Source organism: Siphateles boraxobius, unplaced genomic scaffold (assembly GCF_051911475.1).
Source record: "Siphateles boraxobius isolate OS27281-9 unplaced genomic scaffold, OSU_SipBor_1 70, whole genome shotgun sequence".
NCBI classification, from domain to species: Eukaryota; Metazoa; Chordata; class Actinopteri; order Cypriniformes; family Leuciscidae; genus Siphateles; species Siphateles boraxobius.
In genome coordinates this window covers 629,119-655,000 of record NW_027509198.1, presented here as the reverse complement: position 1 = coordinate 655,000, position 25,882 = coordinate 629,119, and the positions used below count along the sequence as shown (strand labels likewise).

General features: G+C 38.8%; 1 protein-coding gene and 2 long non-coding RNA genes across 4 annotated transcripts in view; all 3 read left to right on the top strand.

Moving 5' to 3' along the window:
* Positions 1–25,882, top strand: part of LOC143724250 (NACHT, LRR and PYD domains-containing protein 3-like) — a 391,005-nt gene that overhangs the window by 226,688 nt on the left and 138,435 nt on the right. The window contains exon 1 of one of the 2 annotated variants that reach the window (XM_077217231.1): positions 3,997–4,080. The exons of the other annotated variant lie outside the window; for it this stretch is intronic. The gene's annotated coding sequence lies outside the window, so the exon portion shown is untranslated. Of the gene's footprint in view, positions 1–3,996; positions 4,081–25,882 lie in introns of those variants that run through there. 2 annotated transcript variants of the gene reach the window in all.
* LOC143724263 (uncharacterized) lies at positions 10,316–11,300 on the top strand. The gene is made up of 3 exons (XR_013197302.1): positions 10,316–10,341; positions 11,058–11,080; positions 11,239–11,300. It is a non-coding gene; the product is annotated as an uncharacterized LOC143724263 (long non-coding RNA).
* On the top strand, positions 11,564–18,798 carry LOC143724260 (uncharacterized). The gene is made up of 3 exons (XR_013197299.1): positions 11,564–11,699; positions 12,016–12,075; positions 18,268–18,798. It is a non-coding gene; the product is annotated as an uncharacterized LOC143724260 (long non-coding RNA).

Below are 25,882 nucleotides of genomic sequence, written 5' to 3'. Positions count from 1 at the left end.
TTGGGAACGTGCACTCCTCTAAACTGTAGTCTACGGGTGCTGCACCGCTAGTTCACTGCTGCACATCTTTTCCTGAAAATATCACGTTAACAACCCTTTAGAAAACGTAATTCCTTTGTGGATCCTCTTGATCTGCTTTCTCCATGTTTCTTTGACAAATCTCAGTGTCTCAGTCGCACGCACACTGCACGTGAGTTAACCACACCCACTTATTTACATGTCGGGTATACATGGAATAAAAAAATCTGTTACGGTTGACATTTTCTGCCGCGGTAACGATACCGTCATACCGCCCAACCCTACACTGTCATCACTCTTCTATTATTTTCTTCTAGGCTGAAAGATTCAACAGCTTCAATTCAGTAAAGCATTCACTTTTCATTCAATGTGTGAAGTAGGGATGCTCATTACGGTTAATTTTCCTGACCGACAACCGCCACTCGTTATCCGAGTATTAACCGTTAACTGATAAGATTATAATATTGAATTGGCATTAAATAAAAATAAAATTGACAAGTGTCTGTGACCCGTTAAAAAATATTATATTAACGTGCAAACAGCAGCATACAGAACAGATCAACAACAGAACCTGGATTCACATCACATTTTCACTCGCCTGCTAGCCTGATTAAAACCAGAGCTTTCTCAGTCGTAACTGAGTTAGAGTCTGGGGAAGGTTCATTCACAGCTCATTTCCAAAGGGGTGTCACCAACGGACGTCGCTCAAATGCCTCTGGGCGCAACTGGATAGACCTTAAAACCAATCAGATCGATCGTCATCTTGTAAAGCCCGCCTCAACGTTTGTGATTGGTGCCTCGATTTGGAAAGATTGGAAATGACCTTGAATGGTCTTCGCCAGACTGAGGCCGTTCCTCAATACCAAGTTTGCAAACTTCGGACTTGCGTCCTTGGTAGTTCAGACTTGCCAAGTTCGACTCAGGAGAACGAACTCCCGAGGACGAGAGGACGCGAGTCCGGTTATTCTGCAAACGGAACCGCGGCGTTCTTGATCGTGTCACTCAGCTCGCTCTGGCTACTCCGGTTATCTCTTTATGTATATTTTAGGCAACAATAAAACGAAATATGGTATAAAATACAACTTGCCTCATTTCATCAACAATAAAACGAAATATGTAATAAAATACCACTCTGCCTCTTTTCATTTAAAAAAATCTTAAACATATTAATGGCCACACAAATGTGGTTCAGGCAACGCATACATTGATTATCTTCACTGCATATATTTATAACAACACGAAATATAAAACACAACCCTGCTTCTTTTTGTTTTAATTTAAATTTTTAAATATGAAACATTTTTGATCATTAAAACGGACTTAACAAACAGAGAGAGGGTTGTGTAATTTTATTGTATTATACATGTACATACAGTGAAGAGAATGTATAGTAAAATAATATATATAAAAAAAGTTTTAATGATCAATAATATCCAGTATAAAAGTATAAGTAGCCTAATAGGTAAGAAGCTATACAATGAGAAATAAAGCAAACAATTCAGTCAGACATAAGTCAGCTCTCTAATAGGCTACAAAGTTAAAAGTATAGCAGAGGATTTTCTTTTTCCGGGTGGGTAGCCTATACTATTGGTCCACCTAAGTGTCAATCATTCTGATGATACGTTTACGTAAGGCCGTCGTACGTGCTCGTCCCTATGTAGTTTTCGCTTTCTGCGCATGCGCACTTTCAGGTGTATTATGTGTGATGAGTTACGGTTTCAGCCATTCCTTTGAAAACGGCTGAGGGTCGAAAGAGAAAAAATGTATACGAAGTGTATGATAAGAAGAGAAAGGCAGCAGAATATAGAAACAAGACCAGAGTGATTTTGGGTGATTATTTCACCCGCTGGCGTGCGCTAAAAGCACAGGTTGGGCTTCCCACTGATGCCGCAGTCGTGAAGATTCTACTAGACAGGTAAAGTTTGTCATGCTATTTGGAGAAATCCGTTTAAAATCACTGCTAGTAAAAGTTAATGTAAGCTATGATTAGCGATGCTAGCCCTGGCACAAGTCATGCACCGTGTAGACACGGTAAACATCTCAATTTGTCTAAAGTAGCCTTATGACCAAATGGTAAATGGTTCGTGCATGCATGCTCTTGCGTGCACACGTTTAATAGGCGTTCCCTCTCAGGAGCAAATAGAGTGTTGCACATGTGCATTTTTAAAACAATTGGAGAGGGCGGGTCTTCTCTAAAATTCGGAAAGATCCTCCGCTATACCTTTAAAGTTAAATAGCCTAAATATGTAAAGTGAAAATATGAAACTTCTAAATATGAAACTAAATATGAAACTTCTCTTTGCCCTCAGCCAAAACGATTCGCCATGGAACAAACTATAGATTAATGAGACCAAAGATCGATTTATACACAAGACAAATTATATGTCATGTTTAACCACTAGACTAGAGACATCAGAGCCAGCTGCAAACATCAGGAGGACTAGCCGAGGAAAAGCTGTTCCAGTCGGGGTTAATGAGCGCTGAACGCCCGGTGATCGCCTGGATCTCACAACTCCGAAAACGTCAGATTCATTTTTCAAATATGCATTTATAGATAGTGCCATCTTTATAAATAAACCACAGATTTGAGCTTTAAACAACTACATTCTCGCCTGAAACACTCTTAAAATTACATTTCCTGACACGATAACAGTAGTATTTTTATATTACGCGGGTTTTCTCCTCTGCTATTGACACTTGCTGGTTGGTGCGAGATGCATTCTGGGATACCTGGCCGTCTCAAGTCCGCACAAGTCACCTCTCGATGCATCCTCGGTAAAAGGGGCGGATCAAGAACACATCCGGGGATTTGAACTGGACTTGGCTAGATGTGAACTTTGAATTGGAACAGTATTTGGGCAGTGACTGATGACGTTTCACAAGTCCACAAGAACACAAGTACAGACAAGAACGCATATTGAGAAACGGCCTAACTAGCAGAGCAAATCTAAATTTGCCGGAAGTTTGTCTGGGTTTTCCCAGGCTACTCACCTGCAGCATTTCTGACAGTGACAACAGAGAAAAACAAAATAGGCCTACACTAAATATATTTTTTTAACTAAAATAATTCACAAATTAAGATGACTACTGAATCCGTTTGAAGCTTTGAAAAACCATCAGTTTGTTTTTTCGTCAAATAAAAATAGCAGGCCTACCTCAATCCACACCGTGTCTAGTTTTTATTTTTATTTTTTTTAAAGTAACTTGTCTATATGATGTGGGGTTAGTCTGGAGCGCAGTTAAAGCCGCGGCAGAAAACAAACTAAAAAAAACAAACAAAAAACTTTTAACTTTTAAACCGTTTAACTGGTAGTATTAATCGGTTAAAATGTTTACTTTTGGTTAACGGTTAAACAGTCAATATGAGCATCCCTAGTGTGAAGTAAATTCAAAACCCAACACTGTGTCGGTTTCTTTCACTCTTTGACTAAAACAAATTACAATAACAAATTACATAAAAAAAAAATGTATAGAAATTAAATGGATATACATATTCAATTTGATTTAACACAGATTAAGATTCAGAATATTTCAACAATTCACTTTTTCCCCAAAACAAACAGTATATCCAACCATATGAATTGGAATCACTGAATCCAACGGATTTGACTCAGTTGCATTGAGTTCATGAATCAAATGACTCAATCGATCAGAGTTCAGGAATCAAATGTTCAGTTCAAAGAATCGTGTGATTCTCTTTCGACCAGTTCGAGTTTAAAAAAAATAAAGTAATCTACATTTTTGAAGCCTTTCTTTTTGGATTTTTTTGGAATGTTTCCCCTGTATAGTTTATTTTTTTTATTATTATTTATGTATTCTTTCTATTTCTTTGATGCTATTATGAATGTAATAGATAATAATACACTGTGATCCTCTGTATGTGTACGTTGTATATTGTTATTTTTCTTGTTATGCAATAAAAAATCAAACAACAAAAAAAATGATTTCTACTAAAGATTGAATCGTACCACGTGACACATCAGTCAGGAGTCTTAACAGCGATCTCACACTGAAACTTCTGGATTCTGTTCCTGTAGGACAAGAGCGTCTGAACTACTGCAAGTAAGCTTTAATACTTACACCATTACAGTTATCTGGGGGAATATGAGCGGATTTCATATGAGTTAGTGTGATAATGATTATGTTAAATTATAACATAAGTTACAACTTATACCTGTTGCAAAAGTAGAACGACCAAAAAACAGCCAGGAATTACTCAAACAAACCGTTATATTGAAATTAATTTAGCAAAAATGAATAGCCTAATGCTTTTTTCTAAAAAGGTTTATTTCCATTTTTAGGATGTGGTTTTGTATAATGTGAAATCGAAAGTAGGCCTAGTCTTTGGACAATTGCAGTCTTTCCTTGGCTGCGTTCCAGTCCACTTTTAGACACGCACTGGCGAACTTCCTTATAAGCACTTTCCCTCGGGGGAATCCCTGCCGCCCGAAAAAATCGGGACAATCCCGAAATTTAAGCTGCTGTCCCGAATCCCGAATCCGGATCATATCATATATGTAGGCCTATGACTTATTGGTCTTTGTTGGTTGTTTCTGGTTTTGCGTTATATGTATATGGCATATTGGTGTGTTGTTGCTGGTTTTGCGTTGTATATGGCATATTGGTCTTTGTGTGTAGTTGCTGGTATACGTTGGCGTTGCAAATAGAGGGGCGCAGGGACGTGCACAGACATTTTGAGGGGCAGGGGCTCAAGTGAAAAAAAGGGCACTTCTCATAATTAAGTATTTTTTTACTTTTTTTAAACAAAAAAAGTATAGGCTATATATATTAACACAACTCTGACTTCCTTTTTAGAAAATTAATTAAAAAAGTTAATTCATTTTATCTTCCTCAAACTTTTTAGCTTCACACAACCAAGCATCAGAATACTGAATTGCCTGAATGTTTTAATCAAATACATTAATATTATTATTGCTATGCATGTACACACACACAATAACTGATGGTGACATGGACTTAGTTTCACATTTAAGGGAGGACTGTATTATCATCATGATCAAATAAAACCTTCAAAATCCACATTTAGATGGAGTTTATTTTAAACCTACTATCCTCCATCTGTTTGCATCTGTAGATTTCTTCTAAATTCACCAATTTAGATTTTTAAATTTCAGGGGGAAAGACTCTTGATGAATGTAAGTCATCATTAACTGGGGATATTCTGTGGTGATATGCTTTAGTTATTTTGTTTATTCCTTTTTACCTGCATTGCCCTGTCAATTAGATGCAAATGTGCACATTTTACCTAGTTGACGCCTAATTTGCGTATCAGTTTATCGATTGTAATGATGTTATTAGACACACACACTGTATTCACCTGTAGGGTCCCCATTTAGTACAGTAGCACTGTTGGACATGATATATTTGCCTTAGCTAAACTGCTGTAGCTAACTTATTACGTTAGCTAGTAGCTCATGAGGCATGCATGCTAGCAAGACACAGGTTAACTATATTTGTCTTTGGCTAATCAGCAGTAAATTCGAGGCACTGGTAGTTTAATCTTTTGTTCATCGCCACTCACCTCAACACAATCCAAGAAAAACACTGCTGGAAGGGGCCGCTGCTACCTGCAGGTGTGTGTGTGTGTGTGTGTGTGTGTGTGTGTGTGTGTGTGTGTGTGTGTGTGTGTGTGATGTGCCGATGGGGGGGGCGCTTCAGAACTCCTGACCTGATATTTAGATACACTATTCAATAAATATATTTGTTTGACAGGGAAGCTGTGCGCAAACAGGAATATATATTATTTATAAAAAAGGGTACTTTCTCTCCAGGAATAAAAAGGGCAGGTGCTCAAGCCACTTTTGATGTCTATGTGTGCACTTGCCTGGAGGGGCGGCACAATTGTTTTTCGCCTAGAGCGGCAGAAGTGCACTCGCCGGTGTTCTGACGATTCATGCTACCCATTTGCTACTTACTGGTTATGCGCATGTGCAGACTTTCTGCGTTACCACGCCCATAAATCTATGCATCCTTGCTGTGGAGACTTCTAGGAAAGGTGTACTTTGACAGGTCAAAGATGAACCGCTTTCAGGGCTCGAATTTCATTGCGGGTATTGCGCATAATTTTAATCATTCCCGCAGGTCTTGCGTTTATAATGCGAGAAATTCCCGCAAACATTCATTCAATCTCAGCATGTAGGCCTATAAGTAAATTTAACCTAACAGATTATAAGATCAAATCAGTCATTTTAAAACTTTATGCGAGACGCAATTTCACAAACAGCGTGAGTGATTCTGCCAATGCCGCGTCTTCTCTGTCTCTCAAAATGGGTTGCACAAGGCAAGTCAATCGCGCTGCACTGCAGGCGGTGATTCTAGACTCTCGCGTTTCAGGAGTCGGGACATATGGTGGAAATGTCACTTGCACAATTGGGGCATTGCATCGTCACTAATGTTTATAATTTGTGCGTCTTTTTAAGTTTACCTATTTACACATTATTTTTCTTGAATTATAGCGCTTTAACGGTCAAAAGCACACAACATTGTCTTAATTCCGGTCTTGGGGAGTATCCTCTCAAACACAATCGGTTATGTCTTAAAAAAATAATACAAAAAGAAAATTCATGTGACACTATAATGAAAGCATTATGGGCATTATGGGCGTCTTCATGGAGAACGTGGCTCATGATTGCTTAGCAACAGGGAACCCTTTTTAAAAGAGGAGAAAGTGGCGCGGACTGCGCTTTACACGCAACATGTGAACGGCCCCTTAATGGATCCGTGCACTGGCTCTTAAAGTGAGAGTAGCCTAACATGTATCTGTCATTATTGTATATAAAACAACAAAAGATAGCATTAATTGTAAGGAATCAGGATTAATAGCCTACTGTATGTATTCAAATTATACAGGACTAAAAGACTATTCCGTGTTATTTTACATTTGATTACTTTTTTCCGTTTCTGTAGCATTTCTGAATACTAGTGTTAGACCTAAACTTTTCTCTTTATTTCATGTATTTATTTGTGCTACTTTTTTTCAATTTAATTCAAAGATTGAAATCAAGCTTCCTTTTGTTGTGTAAACTAAAAAAAATGACCCCATTGTAAAAACACAAATACAATGAGTGAGCAAACATTTAGCTGAACGTATTTTTAAAAATTGTCTAAAAAAAACTCCCCCCTCAAATTAACCCCCCCCCCCCCCCCATAAGAATGACCTAAAGGGGGATTTCCCCCGAATTTCACGAAATTCAGGCCCTGGGCTTTAAAAATAAAAACAGTACAGTATACAGTACTCATAACTTCCAATTTTATTATAATTGTATTTCATATAATATACAATCATGTCATTTTTATTTGTTATATCAAATGTGATAATTGCTAGTTCATTTAAAATATCAAAATATGCTCCCCATACACTTACCCTGTTATATTGTGAGATTTACACCATTATGGAAACAATAAAGAATGAATCGACATTCTCTGTGATCGATTCACGCTACGGTAGCATTTTTCGACAGGCAGCACAAATCGTCAGAACACCGGTCCTGATGAGGGTTTATTTAATTTATTGCAATCAACTCAAAAAGGTCAAAAAGCTCCTGCGGGTTGAGGGGTGGCGATGTACCCATAATTTTGCCTGCCGTCTTGACCAAATTAAAAATCTGAGTTTTTGATTTGACTGTCAAATTTCCAAACCAACTGGAGATACCATATCGAAGAATGGACTCTATTGTTGCTCTATAAACTGTTGTAACATCTGTTGTAACATGTGTGCGCCAACTAAGGTCATTATCAATCGACACCCCTAGGTAGTTAAAAGATGTCACCTGCCTGATATCATGACCATGAATGACCACAGGGCTCTGATCTCCAACTAATTTGGGGTCAACCAACATTTCCACAGTTTTTCGTGTGTTAATCTGAAGTTGATGTGAATCACACCAGTTGACAAACTTGTCCACAGCAACTTGGTGGATATTCATGTTGCTTTCTTTATCAAGCAAACTGAGAAGGACAGTATCATCAGAGAATTTGACTATATATTGGTTTGGCTCATGGCTGACACAATAGGCTCCGCCCACTGGGGCTACAGATGCACAATATTCATGTAGGCTCCGCCCACTGCCTCTACAGATGCACAAGTCAGTTTTGCTTCGCATTTAACGAGATATATGGTGCTAAAGGGAGAGCTCGCGAAACTTGTCACTTGAAAGCGGAAAACAGTGTTTGAGATTCGTCGCAGCAGATTCAAGCAGCTGTAGTTATGTACTTGTGTTTGTGCTAGAAAAATATACAATATATTTGTGAGAAAATATTCTACAAGTGTGCAACTCTCATTGGATGAATTCACATACTGTTTTGCGGATGAGGAAAATTTCTCCGTGACTTCACATTTTTTGATGCGGGTGTTTAAATGCATTTTGCACCATATTCACTGCAGCAACTGTAGCAAAAATGTGAGCGCACAAGTTTATTAATATGTGATTTGTAGAATAGGATTTGTGCACCTGCAATCAAGAATTTGAGAAGGTGTAACTGTTGTGTTGTGTTTGTGGGAGAGAAAAAAAGTCTACAAGTTTGCAACTCTTAAAACATTTCTCTCTGTGACTTCAAATTTACTTATACACATGTGTGGCTATTCTCTACAACTACAAATTTCACTGTCACAGGCGTTCAGTTGTTTTGCACCAAAAATACCTTCATACTACAGCCACTCCAATTCATGCACACTCCGGAGATCGGCGGAGGAACCGTGAGGAACCATTTTGCAGATCCCGCTTCTTTTTTTCTCCCCCCAACCCACAAATGCTGCTGCCTACTAGATCTACGGAACCGTGGTCCACATCAAGCCGGCGGTGTAAGTGCGAAGGTATGTTGATTTTGTGTATATCCTATGCCACAATTTATATGATGATAATACCCAACAAACAGACAAAAGTAGATATTGCCTTTTTTTAACCAAGGGGGCGTTTAGGTGGCGCATGCATGTTTTTCTGCGCGAGATCAAGTCTACACAGAAGCATCGCCTCGGTAGCAACCAAGCGGCAACCTCCCCGTCTCTCTCTTGAAACCAACAAGGAAGCGAGTTAAACTGCAATTCATTGACTGGCCGCTTGAGGCTGGCTGCACAAGTGAGTCAAATCTGTATCTCCCCCATGTTAAAATTACCAACTTTACAGCAGAAAAAAACATGTTTACAGCCTGGTTCTCTATGTGGCTTTGGTCTATACAGCTAATTCTGCCTTTCATAACAACTGTGAGGGGGGTGAATTTTTTTATAACTCATCCGTTTAGTTGATTAATATTTAAAGTTCTGCATAATTAAGGGTGTGTCCACTTTTGAGTGACAGGTGGATTCCCCCTGCGGTCGTTATAGTCATCATTAGCCGTGTGTCTGCTGTCTGTTAGCCGTCACGTTACCTCAGCTAATTTATCGTATTCGGGATTATTTCATTCAATTTAATACACGCATTATACCTTTGGTCACGCCGTTGGATTCCGTCGTTGTCGAGTATGGAGAGAACAACCAGAGCTGTATTTCCAGTTGTTTTCCTCGCATGCACTAATGGATGTCTGACAATTTCGTTGCTTTTTGGAGTATACAGGCTACACTCGTTATGCGGTACCATTGCTCTTACGGAACAGATATGCTTATTTAACTTTTAAATGTTAAATAAAAAGTACCGTGAGATGAAATCCTGCAGGTGTCAGTGCTTTCTCTCCGTCCATACAATAGATGCACACCCTTGAATGAGCGCGGATTTCTAGTGCATTTACTTGAACTTCTGAGGTAATATTTTTGGTTTAACCCATTTGAGAAATTGAGAGGCGGCCAAAATCAGATTTTAAAAGCGACTGAACTGAATAAAGCTCTTTACGAACTCGACGTGCGATGCCGCGCTGACTGACATGTATGCGCATGAATCACTGTCAAACGCACAAGCTCAGAGCAATATTGTAAGTTACTGCATGATAATACATTTTTAACTAGCAGAATAAGAATGCATCACGATAGACATAGTCTCACTTTTAGTTACGTATTTTAATTATTATAGTATTTCGAAGGGCAAAAACATGAACTTTAACTATTGGCTTTACTTCTACATTCAGCTGTCACTTTAGCGTGACTGTGAGGCCAGTAGCATAGCATTAGCACCTCAGCTCCACCCACTTCCCGCCTCTTTGCCCATTTTCTTTTATCCGGGAGTGACGAGAGATGACACGCTGCCAAGATGGCGACGGTTGGCCCCGCCCACTTTAGGCTTCAAAAACGCTCTTCAGAAACCTACGGGTGACGTCACGGACACTACGTCCATATTTTTTTACAGTCTATGGTAGCAACGGACTCTCTTGTGATCAGTATGTTTATCAATTTCAAACACACAATTTTCAGGCCAGTATGTGATTATTTTGTTTTGTGTAACTTGTTACTTATTTTTTTATTGAAAAATATTATTTTGTTAGAAAAACGTCGAGTTTTCTGAGAAATGTTTTCGATAAACGGATGACAGAATTTGGCCCCGGAGGATTAACGTTGCGTGTTTTTAGACTTGGTTAGTTGTTATTAACTGGCTGACTTTAGTTACTGACTGTTAATATGTTCGCGTATTAAATATTTTCAGTGAGTTATTTTAGACGTGAGGGGAAGTCGTTTTTCTCTTTCAGTCAGAGGAGAGGTAAGTTAACGTTAAACAGCCAGGTTAAACTAATAAACGGTCATACAATTGATGGACTGTCTTTTTTCCACACTAAAGTGACATCTGTCCTTTTATAATATTAACCCCTTACACTCTGAAGGCATTTTTAATGATTTTGTCTAAGTGACATGCTTAAAATTAAAGGCAGCTCTTTTGTTGTGCGTCTCTATGGTAACGTTAATAGTAGACCTGTCAATCAAAGAGCTCAGTTTAGTACAAGCGCGCAGCCACTGTCAGACAAAGAAGTGGTTATGAAGTAGTAAAGTGATTGTAAGTGAAGTAAGTGTTTTTTTGGACACACGCCTATTCATAAAATATAGCCTTTATTAACCTTTGTAATTTACACAAAATAGAATAATTGTCTTTTCTGTTTTTCAGTGGTCGATTTTCATCTGATTTTTGTAAGTGATCAATCTAGAAGTCATCCTACAGTTCTGATTTTCCATGTTCTTAACATACTGGTTTAGTCAATAAAGATAAATTAAAACAGAGTGCATATTAATTAAAGGCATTTGCAATATATTTTACTCCTTTTCATGTTTCTTCTTTTTCCCAACAGGAGCTACATACACCCCAAAGGCTCTTTTCAGAGCCATTTTACACAGCATCTTTGCCTTTGTAGAGTAAGTAAGTGTTTTAATTAACTTCAAAGACAACTAAAGACTTCTTAAAGACTTCTTTTAATGATGTAAATTCCCAGTTGTCGACTTTTGTGCACTATACCGGACATTTTTTAATCGTTATTGATAAAGTTGTATCATTGATATGCAAGGAAAGCAGAAACCGAACTGTGTGTAACCAGCATTAATGTGTTTTTCCATTTAAGTGATTACATCAGTTTCCGTTAAATATGTGATGCATTGGGTCTTTAAACTTGTGGCTGTAAGCGCACTTGAAAAGTTTGAGAGCAAAAAGCCTACTTCCTGTTTGGCAGTTTCACCATCTAATTTTATCATTTCATAGTGACAACCGTTAATTGGCAGCAGGAAGCCGAACATGAAGGGCTGTGATCTCCTGAACGTAAGCTATTTAGCATGCAGATGGAGAACACACTGAGAACACACACACACACACACACACACACACACACACACACACACACACACACACACACACACACACACACACACACACACACACACACACACACACACACACACACACACACACACACACACACACACACAAATAAAATACAAAGCAGACCTATACAAAATGGAGAATGACAAAAATGACAGAAAAAGTTTGAGAACCACTGCTGTGGGGTCACTGGTTTAGCTCTGTTAATTGGGTGATGCTGTTCTTTGTGTAACGGGCCTTTTTCTGTATTTCCTAGTGCCACAAGATGATTGGCAGCAAGACACACCCAGTGATGAAGGGATGTGCTCTCCTGAATGTAAGTTAATTAACACGCAGACACAGAATAATGTTACTCTGCTGCTGTTTAAATGAAACGGTTATAACGGTCAACTAGCTGCTCAGACAGTCCGTTTTTTGGTAATCTCCGAGGTAATCACGTTATATACTTAAAAACTGCATGATTTCATTACCTGTAAGTGTTTTACATACCTTTTGGTGTTATTATAATTTGGTTTCTTATTGTTTTACCGTTTATGAACTAGGACCGAGCTTAGACACATGGCCGGGCTTAAATCAGTCATGTCTTTGTTTTAAATATCTAAATAGCGATGTAAACGAGGATTTATGTAGCGTAAATACAACACATAAGCTACACACTCTTATTACATCTCGTTAAATATGATTTTGACCGTTTATAATTGATAGACACCGATAAACACTGCACACTGACAGGCAGCTAATCATATAAGTTAAGCTATTTACATATAACGTCTTAACTATCATGTTAACGTGACCTAAAAATAACAGATTTTACAATTCTAACTTTAATTGATAACTGAAATGAAATCAACCATCTGTAATATTTAATTAACTTAATTATGAAAAGATATAATGGAAGTAAAACATTTAGGCCATGAAATAATATTCATTAATTTAATAACATTAAATATGAATGTACTAATTTCTTTTGAATGTATACATTTCATCAGTGCGTTTATCCATAGAGATTCTGTAAATATTAATTTTTGTTTCTTTTTCTCCCTTTTCCTTGTGTGTAATCAGATAATTGGTAGTGCTCTGTGTAAGTTTTCTGTTGGAATCACTGTCTTACACATTCTCAGACATTTACATATATAACTGTATTTTCATAAACATTTTGCTTATGTTTTCTGTTAATATTTTGGGTATCAAATTTTTTAAATGAGATGTTCCTCACCCACTGAACAAATACTGTATTTGTCAGTACAGAGGTGTCATATGTAGCATACATTCTTAGATGTTATTGTACATATTCATGAATAAAAGTTTTAAACTAGGTTTATAACATTAAAATGTTGTTTTTCCTCTCTCTTTTCAGTATTCATTGCCATCTAATCCTGATTGCAGAATTGAGCTTAACCCCAGTTAAGCAGACCTGAACCAGTTGACCGAGGTCTTCAGGATCAGCAGAAACTACTGACAGGCTGGAGCTAAACTCCTCCATGACCAGGACTGGACACCAGTGCTGTAAGTGATCCATCTAGTCATGTTCAGAACATATTGAAGGGGATCTCAGCTCTGGCCCTTGAGGACCACTGTCCTGCAGACTTTAGCACCAACCCCTGGTCCAGCACACCTGAACAAGCTAATCGAGCTCTTTTGGTTAAAAGAGCAAGTGAGATTGATCAGGTCTGGACATACAGTAAACTGCAAGACAGTGCACTTCAAGGACCAGAGTTAAGAACTCCTGACATATTAATTAGTCAATAATCACTGATGAAAAAAGAATAATTTTTATTTGTATAGATTTATGTAATATGTAATATTACTAATATTCAGATGTCTTCTCTCTTTTTTCCTTAATTGTGATGTGTGTCAAACAGAAACCCAACAGAGAGACACTCAGGCACAGGTCACTCTTTTTCTGTGTAAGTACATTTTTGACTGTCAGACACTTCCTCATGCTGCAAGTTAAAGCCATCAATGATTTCTTGATAAAGACATTAAAAGGATTGTTCTTCATGTTGTTCCAAACATTTTTTTTTTTTTCATGTGGAATGCAAAAGAAGATATTTTGAAGAATGTTTAATCTGTTTTGTCCATACAATGAAAATCCCATTGACTTTTTATTGAGTAATTTTTCAAAATATCATCTTCCACAAAGAAAGAAATACTGCAGGTTTGGATTGGAATGACATGAGTGTGAGTACAAGTTGACAAAATTATTCTTTACATTGTGTTGATAATTTTTGTAAATTGTTCTCATGATCTCATTTCATCATGCCCTCAATTGGTTCACGCTCGGTATGTTTCTCTCTCAACAACACCGCCTACATTTGTTTTTAATATTAATAAACAACACCTGTAACTAGGGCTGGGACAACGCGTCGACGTTGACGCAAAATATGACCCAGACCCAAACAAAGATGGCGGCGCCGGAGAGTAGTAGCAACATGAGTGGCTCCTCAGACTATCAGAAGTGCAAGGCAGCACGCACTCGTTCCTCTAAAGTACACACACACACACACACAACACACAGAAAAATGTGCGTCAGTATCGAGTTCTCTTTCTGGCTTGAACGAACCATAACACACACAAATTATGCCAAACTGTCCGTTTTGTCGAGTGTCCTCATAAGAGCAGTCTTAAATGAGTAAAATAAAGTATTTTAATTTAAAGAGTAGATTACTCACTCAGACCCAGTGCCAGGATGATTATTATACCGGCAGCCCACTATTCATGAATGCACTCCGCTATCTTTTAACACATCTCCGGCGAACGGCTTCTTCTCGTTTACACAAGCTTTAAGCGCGTTTGAGACTGCTGCAAGTATGCGCTTATAGCTATTAATGTCGTGAAAAATACATAAAGGACACTGACAACGCGCTGACAGACAGGACCAACAAGGTAACATTTGTAGCGATTCTTAGCTCAAATAAAGGGAATATAAGATCATGGATATGATCAGTGAATCGACTACAGTTTATAATATTACCCTTAACGGGAATATTTCGCCAACGTATCTGTGTGGGCAATTCAATACAACAAATTACAGTATAATCAATTATCCATACAGGGAGGCAAAATTAGATCAATCTTTATATCAATTCTCAATCACAATGTGTTATGATTAAATATTAATATTTCAATTGTCTAAAATAGATCGATTCTCAGGAGAACTCTTAATGGAATTAATTTGTTATCGACTTAATCCGTTTGTCCAGCAAACTGACAGGACGATATTTTATCAAATCTCAAAAAGAGTTATCCTATTTATTAGGGCTGGACCCGGATATTCAAATATACGTTCGGTGTGTTGGTATTCGATTTGAAAATGTGACATTCGAATAATCTTTTTTTTTTTTTTTTTTTGCACACCTGGCATCCCGCACGAAACGGTTCTCATTCGCGCTTGAATATGTTTTACACTATAAAATCTGGTGAAATATAATACTTAACATATAACTTCATTATATCTACTTAATAAATATATTTGCTTCTTCTTGGACTACTAAATGCGTTCCTGCAACGGGAGTATTCTCTGACTAGAGCGCAGAACAGCGGAGTTTGTATGGACAGAAGTGCATGAGCTTGTATTTTGGGTTAAGCTGCGTTGCTTTGACATTGTGGAACATAGAATAATAGAAACAAAATGTATTATCCTTTTTACCCTTATCAATCTAAATTAATCTACAGCTAAATATAGGAGACTTTGAGATTTTACTGGGACGTCACTTTTATTTTTCGTTTTTCTTTATTTAAATTTAGTTTTTCTTTATTTAAATTTCGTTTTTCTATATTTAAATTTCGTTTTTATTTATTTAAATTTCGTTTTTATTTATTTAAATTTTGTTTTTATTTATTTAAATCGACCCTATTTTGTCAGTGAGAAAAATATTATAAGACTCCCTTATTAAAAATATTGCTTAAGTTAAAAGACCTGTGTGTGTGTGTGTGTGTGTGTGTGTGTGTGTGTGTGTGTGTGTGTGTATGTGTGTGTGTGTTTGTGTGTTATATCACTAGCGCAGTGTCCGTTCTCGGAGCATAGGCTTTATGCCCTGCATGCGTGAGGCGTGCCGCTTCTTTATTTAAATCTACCCTACTTTGTCAGTAATTTGTTAGTGAGAAAAATTTTAGACTACCTTATTAAAAATATTGCTTAAGTTAACAGACTTGTGTGTGTTTTATATCACTAGTGCAGTGTCCATTCTCGGAGCATATAAGCTCTGCTCGCGTGAGGCGCGCGCGCATCCGGCTCGCGCTGTTCTGTAGTTTATTAAAAGTTTATTAATTCTGAACGTGTCGCGTCTCGCCTGTCTATCTATATTGCACAAAATATGACACTGCACTCCCTTGTGAAGTCGTTTGGATGAACGGTTCTTGAAATAATCAAAATGCAACGAACAGACAGACATAGGCTATAGAGATTCCGAAGCTTCGAATATTCGATGTTCATTACTACCGAAGCTTCGAAGCTCAAAAAATGGTATTCGGACCAGCCCTACTATTTATAGACTTTCAGGAAAGACTGTTCCTTCTGGCCATGAAAAACAGCTTTCTCGTTCTATAAAAGAAAATACTACTTACAGTATCAGCATTTGTAAAGCTTGTAGCTTTGATCGGACATTAAAGGGACTTTATAATATGAGCACAAACACAGAGTCAATAAATGAGTATATATGGATTTAATAAAGGAAATACTACGTAAATCGGTGACTAAGGTTACATGGAATGAAATGTATATACACAAAATACAACAACAAACAATGAAAGAGGATGAGAATCAGAGAGAGAAGATAAAGGGAGAGGAGATGACAGATCACGAAGGGTCACAGAATGGCAAATTACCTGGACAGTTAACCTCTGAGAGCCAACAAGAATCAAATCTCCCTATAAAAAGGGGTTAAACAAATCTTAATGTTTTGAGAACTCAATAAACGAAATACTTGCAAATATAGCTCTCTGGTGTTGTCGAGGAAGCGTGTGTGTCCTTGGAGGCTGTGCGCGTTCTCTGTCCTTCGGAGCTGCGCGCGCTCATGTGAAAGGTGGATGTCCGTTGCAGGTAAAGTTTGCCAGATAATTCTGGCTAAGATCATTTCACTCGTCGGTGGAAATGAACAAAAGAGAATCCGAAAATGGAAAACAAAACTTAAAGAAAGAAACAAACAAAGGAACACGAAGATGAAGAGAAGGCTTGAAGAGGAGTTAAAGAGCTTGAAGAGGTAGCTGAAGAGAAGAGAGAAACTGCTGATCAATGGCTTTAATGAGGGTCCCCGTTCACACCCACTGGAGTGAACTGACCAATGAACTTGGAGTTCTGTGAGCGGGAAAATTTGTTCCTTTGTCTTGTCAGACGCTCATTTGCATAGTTTATGACAGTGACAGAAACGTCTTACTCCAGAGATGATAAAACATAGTAAAATACATTTTATCACAATCTACTATATGGATTCAGCTGAGGCAAACCGAGAGGTTTACATCAATACTAAGAACGATGTGTTTGGCACATCCAACAACAGAGTTACAGTCATATGCATGATTCTAGGCATTTAGAGTTTATCTAACACATCTAGAGAAGTCATAACTATACTACAACGAAAACAGAACACATTGGTATACATGAATGTATTTTACCCTTGTCAGAACTACTTATTTCTGACTTCAAATGTGCAGAATGTCTGTATTTGTGTGCGTTGGTGCGTTTTCACCCCGGAATTCTCTCCTGTCGGGAAGAGTGGTATTGGGGGCGATAGGAATTCGTTTGAAGCTCACGCGTTCGAGTTTATGGCTGTTGGTTTTTCCTCTCGCATATGCCACAAAAGTGTCAGTGGGACAGTTAGGACCCAGACTCTGTGGTGCCAGGCCCGAGTTACGGATCAGAGTCAGAGAGGTTAGAAGCATTTTCACATGTATAATTGAATGAGTCATACTGACACAGTCCAGATACGCTACACATTTAATAAAGTTTTAACTTTTCAAATGTTTTACTTTTTTTCCAGTAAGCTAGGCCTATGTGTTTTCAAGGCTTCAAGGTTTTATTGAATGCTACCTCTGACTAAGAATGCATTACTTTGCACCTGTATAGTTTTTTATTTTGTAATTTTAAGAGCAATAAACATATATTGCAATGTTAAGGAATTCATGTTTTTTTCATTCAGATATGTAAATCAACATGTATAAATTGCTATTAGTCAATTAATGGGGAGATAATGGAATCGAAATCGAATTGGACTGGGAAAATAAATCGTTAGATTAATCGATGCATCGAAAAAATAATCGCTAGATTAATCGTTTAAAAAATAATCGTTTATCCCAGCCCTACCTTTAACTATTTTTCCGGAACTCAAATTATTCTCAGTTTTCTCCAGTCAAAGTGCATTTAGAGGTTCTCAGAAGATTCTTTGTTCCGTGAGGTGGAAATGTCCTAACCCTTAGAAAAACACAAGTGTATAAATTACACTTGGAACAACTTGGAATTTTTTTTATGTTAACATTTCAATTGTTTTTTTTTTGTTTTTTCTCATTTTAGATGCTGACACAGCTGCCGCAGCATCCGAAGATCCTGTTAAATCCCGATCCTGTTAAATCATAATGCAAGAGACTGGGATGGTGGAAGAAGCAGAAGAACCAGAAGACTGGAGATCTGGCAAAGATCTAGTGGTATCCGAGGGGGTTGATTTATTTTATTAGAGGATTCATAATCCACCTTAATGTGTTGTGATGTGGTTTTATATGATTTTTTTGTTTTGACTTTTTTTATACTCAAAATCTATTTCAAATAAATGCTGCTCTTTTGACAGTTCTGTTCAAACATTCCTGAATTTTTTTTCACGATTTACATGCTGACGACTGGATGCTGGCTACTGAAAATTCAGTTTTAAGATCCCAGGAATAATTACTTGGTATAATAGATTAAAACAGAAAACAGTTATTTTAAGTTGCAACAATATTTCAGAATATTACTCTTTTTAATGTATTTATGAAATAAATGCAGCTTTGATGAGCTGAAGGGATTTCTTTCAAAAGTATTTTAAAAAATCTTACTGACCCCAAAGTTTTGAACGGTAATGTATTGTATTGTGTGTATATATATATATATATATATATATATATATATATATATATATATATATATATATATATTAACATGACTGAATAAATGAAATTATTTGAAACATATGACTTTTTAATGTACTACTTGGACTTTCAACAAGTGCAATTATTTAGCATGTATTGTGGCAAATGCAAAGTAGAACCAAACTAATTTTGTTGTTTGTTAAGGCCACAGGTATATTACAACACATCTTTGCATTGTCCGCAGTATGCCCACACTTTTCCCAGTGCACCCACTGTATGCCCACACTTTTCCCAGTGCACCCACTTTAGGCCCACACTTTTCCCAGTGCACCCACTTTATGCCCACACTTTTCCAGTGCACCCACTTTATGCCCACACTTTTCCCAGTGCACCCACTGTATGCCCACACTTTTCCCAGTGCACCCACAGTATGCCCACACTTTGCCCACAGCGTGGGCTTGCTGTGGGCCCACTCGGTCCCATAGTGTGGGGCCCATATGTGCCCCCCATTTCACGCCAGTATCTGGGCCCCAAAGGAGCATGTTTGCTGGGAAGTGATCAAGGGCTTAGGCCGTTCCAGTTCAGCCCATTGCGGTTTCCGCCAGTAGTGGGCACTCGTGCAACGTAAGCAAACGTAAGCAACGCACATCGGAGTGAACAAGACGGAGGGAAGTTAGCGAGTGAAGGGCATGCCAATTTTGGACTGGAACGCAGCCCGGATAGTGAATGTTTAATTCAGGGTCAGGGACACCTCATGTTCGTTTCTGAAGGCGGAGCATAGATTAATGTTTACCAGACATGCCCGTATTTTCCGAGCTGTAGCCTATACAATACATGTTGTGAATCAACTGGATAATATAGTATTACGTCTACTTAGTGCTGCAATAATATAGAGAGCCTAAGTCCCTCCCCTCCGCTTCCAGCTCATGGGACCTTATTTCGGAAAAAATATGTAGTCAATGACGAGAGACAATTTATATTTTTATTCCATCTGAACTGTGCCCTGAATTACACATATGATGTTTGTCGATTTAAAAGATAATTATGAAAGTCAAGAAAGTCACAGTTGGTCATAAAACAGAAGAGTAACATTTAGTTTTATGTGAAAATCACTCAATGAACTACATCTCTCGTCTCGCACTATGTACGTCACCAAGCTCTCGTGTGTGTTTAGTCTGGTACAAAACACACAGGCATGACGGCGTAATGTTACGATTATAACGTTAGACTATAGAAACAATGACAGACGTTAGCTTCAGTAAAAGTAGCTTCATTCATTGAGAGAAAAGGTATGACGTCACATGTGCGCCTTTTGGGTTTGTAGTCTTTGTAATAACGTATTTTCACAGTCTTATACTGCAACAGTTTTACATCAAACTGCGACTTTCTTGACTTTAAAATGTATCTTTTAAATTGACAAACATCATATGTGTAATTCAGGGCACAATTGAAACGGGATCCAAATGTGTGTTGTCTCTCGCCATTGACTACCATACATATTTTTTCTGAAATAAGGTCCCATGAGCCGGAAGCGAAGGGTTAGGCTTAGGCTCTCTATTGCACTGCACCAAGATAACCGACCTTCTCATCTGAGCTGTCATTGTACTTTCACCGCTCGTCAATGTCAATGTATTTGAGATGACCAATCAAATCAAAGTAGGTGGGCTTTATGTTGATAGAAGCTGAGCGCGCGACACTTCAGTTTAACGGTCATAAAGTGGAGATAAGATTAGGGTTGCCAACTTCAGCAAAGGAAAATAAGGGACGATCTTTGTTCTTTATAGGAAAATAAGGGACAGTATTAGAGACATTCAAATATTTGTAATTTACCACGTTTATGTCTTTGTGTGTCAGAAGTTAAGTATGTGTATAAAAAGTCTCTTTTTTTTAACTGAGCTAAAAAAAATGTGCTTTAGCTATTTATGTACAATTTAATTCTAAAAATAATTAAAATGTCATATTACAATGTCACGCCTGTTCCACACAAACCACTGCCTGAGCAGTAGCCTACCACTACAGAACTGTGACAACAACAACTATAAGGAGCAGATTGTTCCTTTAAGTGCATGTTTATTTTTAAGTGTTATTTTTTTTAACAATAGAGTTTGTTAAAAAAAAGTTAATGTGCATGTAATAGGCTTTGATAAGCCTTTATGTAGAAAAGTTACAGTAAATGTAGAAAAATAATATTTTTATGGTTTACAATTTTTTGAACAGTGCAAACAAATGTGCAATAATTCAACAGATTAAAGTGCAAAAAAGATAAGATTTTGACCTTTTCTTTCTTTTGTTATCTAAACCTACTCATTTTTTTCCATGAGTACTTCTTATTTCTCACAGCAGGAAGGATTTTGTCATGTAGGCAGAGGAAGACGAGGAGTCCAAAGATACAATTGCGAAGCGATTACTTATAACACACAAAGCGGGCAGAAGGTACACACACGTAAATACAAAGTAGAACGGACAAAAACTAACTGAACAGAAAGGAACTAAATACAGACACCAATGAAAATAGATGAGTTGAACACAGGTGATAATGGTGATGATGATGACAGGTGCGGGTAATGGTGGAGTGAGTGCAGGTGTGGAGACATGAGGGATGCTGGGAAGTGTAGTGCAGACGCTGAACCTAGTAACTGTGACAGATTTGTTTGTCATGAAATATAGTTGTAAAATTCTTAACATGGTGTTGAAGTTCATGGTGATAAGCAGCTCGCTTTTCATGAGTTCGACAGAGCATCTGTTCCTTGAGTCACTCTACTTGTTTTTCATCATGGAGAATATCCTCTCCACGTAGCCTGTGGATGATGGATGTTATGACCCAAGATAATTAAATTTTTGTCTAAGGACATTAAGGTAGTAACATTTATTTTGTCACTAAATATCCTTAGAAATAACCATGCAAACAGTGGTAATAATAAAGCAGAGGAGCACAAAATGGGAACATAGATTTGTTCGTATACCCAGCCCATAAACACAATAGAAAAAATAAACTTTAAATGATTCCAAAAATAAGTCGTCAAACAAAAATCAAGAACAATACAATGAAATTCACCATATAAAATGAAGAGCTCGAGTGTTGCCCAAATCAAAGAACTAAATAAAACAAAACATCTCTAACTATAACCATGAAATCTAACCTAATGTAACCCAGGTTAAAATCTTTTAATCCATTCAATGTATATTATACATGGTATATAATAGTAATAATGAATTGCTGTATATATATATATATTTATATATAGTTGCATATTGATTGATGTATTTGCGCGGAGTACGTGTGTGCCCCGCGACCTAACGTAACCCCAGTCATGTGACAATGCTTGGCCAATCGCCTTTGGGAGCACGAGTGTTTAATCAGGCCGCGGCGTCTTCCTCATTCAGAAGTGTGGGAAAGTCTATCGACGGCTGTGGACAGGTTTGTGTTTTACAAACTTTTCATTCTTGTGATCGATTCATGCTTTTAAGTTAAGCATATTATTGTAACTCTTTAGAACAACTTACTGGCTGTAGGGAATCCGTCGCCGCCATCGGGTTATGTTTAAAGAGGAACTGGTGAGTAATCTGAATGAATGAGTTATATGTTGGATGCCAATCAGTGGCTCTGAACATTGATATTAGCATTGCCTGCTTTAAACAAATGTTTTGATTCATTGTATGTTGTTGTGAAGTCTGTTATTTTTATTTTTTGTTTATGTATTAAGTGTGTTTATATGCACTTTGGAAATTAGGTTACAGTAATGTTGGTTTATGTGGTTGAAGTTTGTGCCGGTAATGCAACTTCAATATTGTTTTTGATTGTATATTGCATTTAATGTTAATTATTTGTAGGTTGTACATTTATTGATTATTTTGTAAGGACCTAGAGTTGGGTACATATGAAAATGATTTTTGAGTGTGGATTTAGCTAAAGATTTAATGCAAACCTAGTTCCAACTCAGCTCTATTATTTACTGGTCCTGTTGTGTACTATAGGCCAGGTTCTTTCTCTCTGGTTGGAGATAAATGATGGCGAGCTGAATTACTACGGTTGGGAGCTGATCATCTGCGCAGCATCCACTAAACAGCCGCCCTATTGGTCTGGTAGGAAGGTTGTCCGCAGCTTGTTCCCCACACACTTCTCCATAGACTAGCGCTTCAGTCCCTCATGTACATCTTTTCCTTTGACGAACAATAACCTATGGATTAAGCAACACAAACTTTCATAAAAACCCTTGTGGGTTGTTGCGTGTGTCTTGAAGAAAGTCAACATAGTTGGGATAGTTTTTTTTTCTTTTTTTGATCTTTCTTGTTTTGTATGTGGCATTTGTTGTAATCTTTATCATTGTATCTGACTTGAACAATAACCACAAAAGTGCACTTAATTATAACTGATATAACTGCAGTCTGTCAATATTTTGAGTTTTTCCTATTTCTTTCATTATCTTTGGTTGTAATTATGTTTGTTTAATTATTTTTCAATATATGATACCAGTACCAAATTTAACTTCCTGTTTCTGTGTTGTTACTGACCACCAGCTACTGTAGTTGAATTTTAGACTTCTATGATTTAATTGATCTATTTAATTTAGTCTAGCTAATATTGATGACAGATTAATATCGGCTAGCAAGGCCCAAACACACGTTACATATTGGCGAGCCAGCCAGGAGCTGGTTTGTACAGTAATTAACATTTTTTATAACAACAGAAGCAGTGCATTCAGACTCACCAGTTCGTTTTGGTTTTTGTGATGGAAATTTTTGGAAAACTTGGGATAAAAATTCCTAATGCCGTCTTGGTGGATGGGCCGGTTAAAGAGAGTTTCGCGGAAGTTATACATTTTCTTGATCAATACGGCGACATTAATCGGGATGACATTATTGATGATAGCAAATCCAAATTTCATCATATGCTCGTTGTAGAATTTGTGTCGGAGCATCAGTAGCAAAACTGTCGTCACGACTGCCGTATATATTTATTTCTGAGGCAAATAACGAATTCCATATTGGGAATTTATCCCAAATTTATACTTCAAAGTTAGGTGGTTCAAAGACTGACTTATTTATCTGACCTGAAAGAAATTGCTAAACTGTCTGGAAAAGATTATTCGATGGTTCTTGGTGAAATGATGTCCCAGATACAACAAGCTATTGTCACAGTGTCTAGTTGTGTTCCCTTGTTTATCACTAGAGGTCCTCGTTCTCACGGTGTCCTTCACATTTGACTTCAATTCCCAGCATTCTGTCTGTCACTGTCACTCATCAGTTCATTGCACTCAGCTGTTCCCCGTAATCATTGTTGCCACCTGTTCTGTGTTAGTCTTGTTAGATATGTGTATATATTCCCTGTCTGTATTAGTATGTGTACGGAGTCGTTGTTTTGTGTTACCACACTTCTTGTCTGTTTAGACCCGTTCTTGTTTTGGATTGCTTCTCTGGATATTTGACCTCTGCATGGATTACAACGATTTTGGATTGCCCTCTTAATAAATTACTGCTCTTGGATTTTCCCTCGTCCTGTGTGTGTTCGTGACAGAACGACTCCGTCCTCAGAAATCCAGCGGTAATTTTCAGTTTTCTTTTTTTTTTTTTTGGAAGATCTCGTCACCATGTGGATTCCACGTAGCGAGCTTGCTCCCGCAGAGAGAGAGAATGGCATCTCGTTACTAGAATATTTTTCTAGATGCGCACAAAGGCATGAGGAGATTAGGGCAGTTGAGGCTTCACCACTTGTCTCATCGAGCGCTGGGACTTCGTCGATGGTTTCGTCCAGTTCAAAGGCGGCAGAAATCCGTCTGAAGGGACGGAGGAGGAGGAGAAGGAGACCTCTGTCTGCCCAGTCAGAGATTGTTCACTTCCTGTCTGCCCAGTCAGAGCCTGTTCACGTCCCGTCTCCCCAGTCAGAGCCTGTTCACGTCCCGTCTCCCCAGTCAGAGCCTGTTCACGTTCCGTCTGCCCAGTCAGAGACTGTTCACGTCCCGTCTGCCCAGTCAGAGACTGTTCACGTCCCGTCTGCCCAGTCAGAGACTGTTCACGTCCCGTCTGCCCAGTCAGAGACTGTTCACGTTCCGTCTGCCCAGTCAGAGACTGTTCACGTTCCGTCTGCCCAGTCAGAGACTGTTCACGTTCCGTCTGCCCAGTCAGAGACTGTTCACGTTCCGTCTGCCTTCCTGGACCTGGACTATCTGGAGCGTCTGGCTCGGATCCTGCTGCTGTCTGCTGTTCCAGAGCCGGAACCAGTGTCTCCTGTTCCAGAGCCGGAACCAGTGTCTCCTGTTCCAGAGCCGGAACCAGTGTCTCCTGTTCCAGAGCCGGAACTAGTGTCTCCTGTACCAGAGCCGGAACCAGTGTCTCCTGTTCCAGAGCCGGAACCAGTGTCTCCTGTTCCAGAGCCGGAACCAGTGTCTCCTGTTCCAGAGCCGGAACCAGTGTCTCCTGTTCCAGAGCCGGAACCAGTGTCTCCTGTTCCAGAGCCGGAACCAGTGTCTCCTGTTCCAGAGCCGGAACAGAGTGTCTGAGCCAGTGTCTGTGGCAGAGCCAGTGTCTGTTCCAGAGCCGGAACCAGTGTCTGCTGTTCCAGAGCCGGAACCAGTGTCTGCTGTTCCAGAGCCGGAACCTGTGTCTGCTGTTCCAGAGCCGGAGGCAGAGCCAGTGCCTGTTCCAGAGCCGGAGGCAGAGCCAGTGTCTGTTCCAGAGCTGGAGGCAGAGCCAGTGTCTGTTCCAGAGCCGGAACCAGTGTCTGCTGTTCCAGAGCCGGAACCAGTGTCTGCTGTTCCAGAGCCGGAACCAGTGTCTGCTGTTCCAGAGTCGGAACCAGTGTCTGCTGTTCCAGAGCCGGAGGCAGAGCCAGTGTCTGCTGTTCCAGAGCCGGAGGCAGAGCCAGTGTCTGCTGTTCCAGAGCCGGAGGCAGAGCCAGTGTCTGCTGTTCCAGAGCCGGAGGCAGAGCCAGTGTCTGCTGTTCCAGAGCCGGAGGCAGAGCCAGTGTCTGCTGTTCCAGAGCCGGAGGCAGAGCCAGTGCCTTTTCCAGAGCCGGAACCAGTGTCTCCTGTTCCAGAGCCGGAACCAGTGTCTCCTGTTCCAGAGCCGGA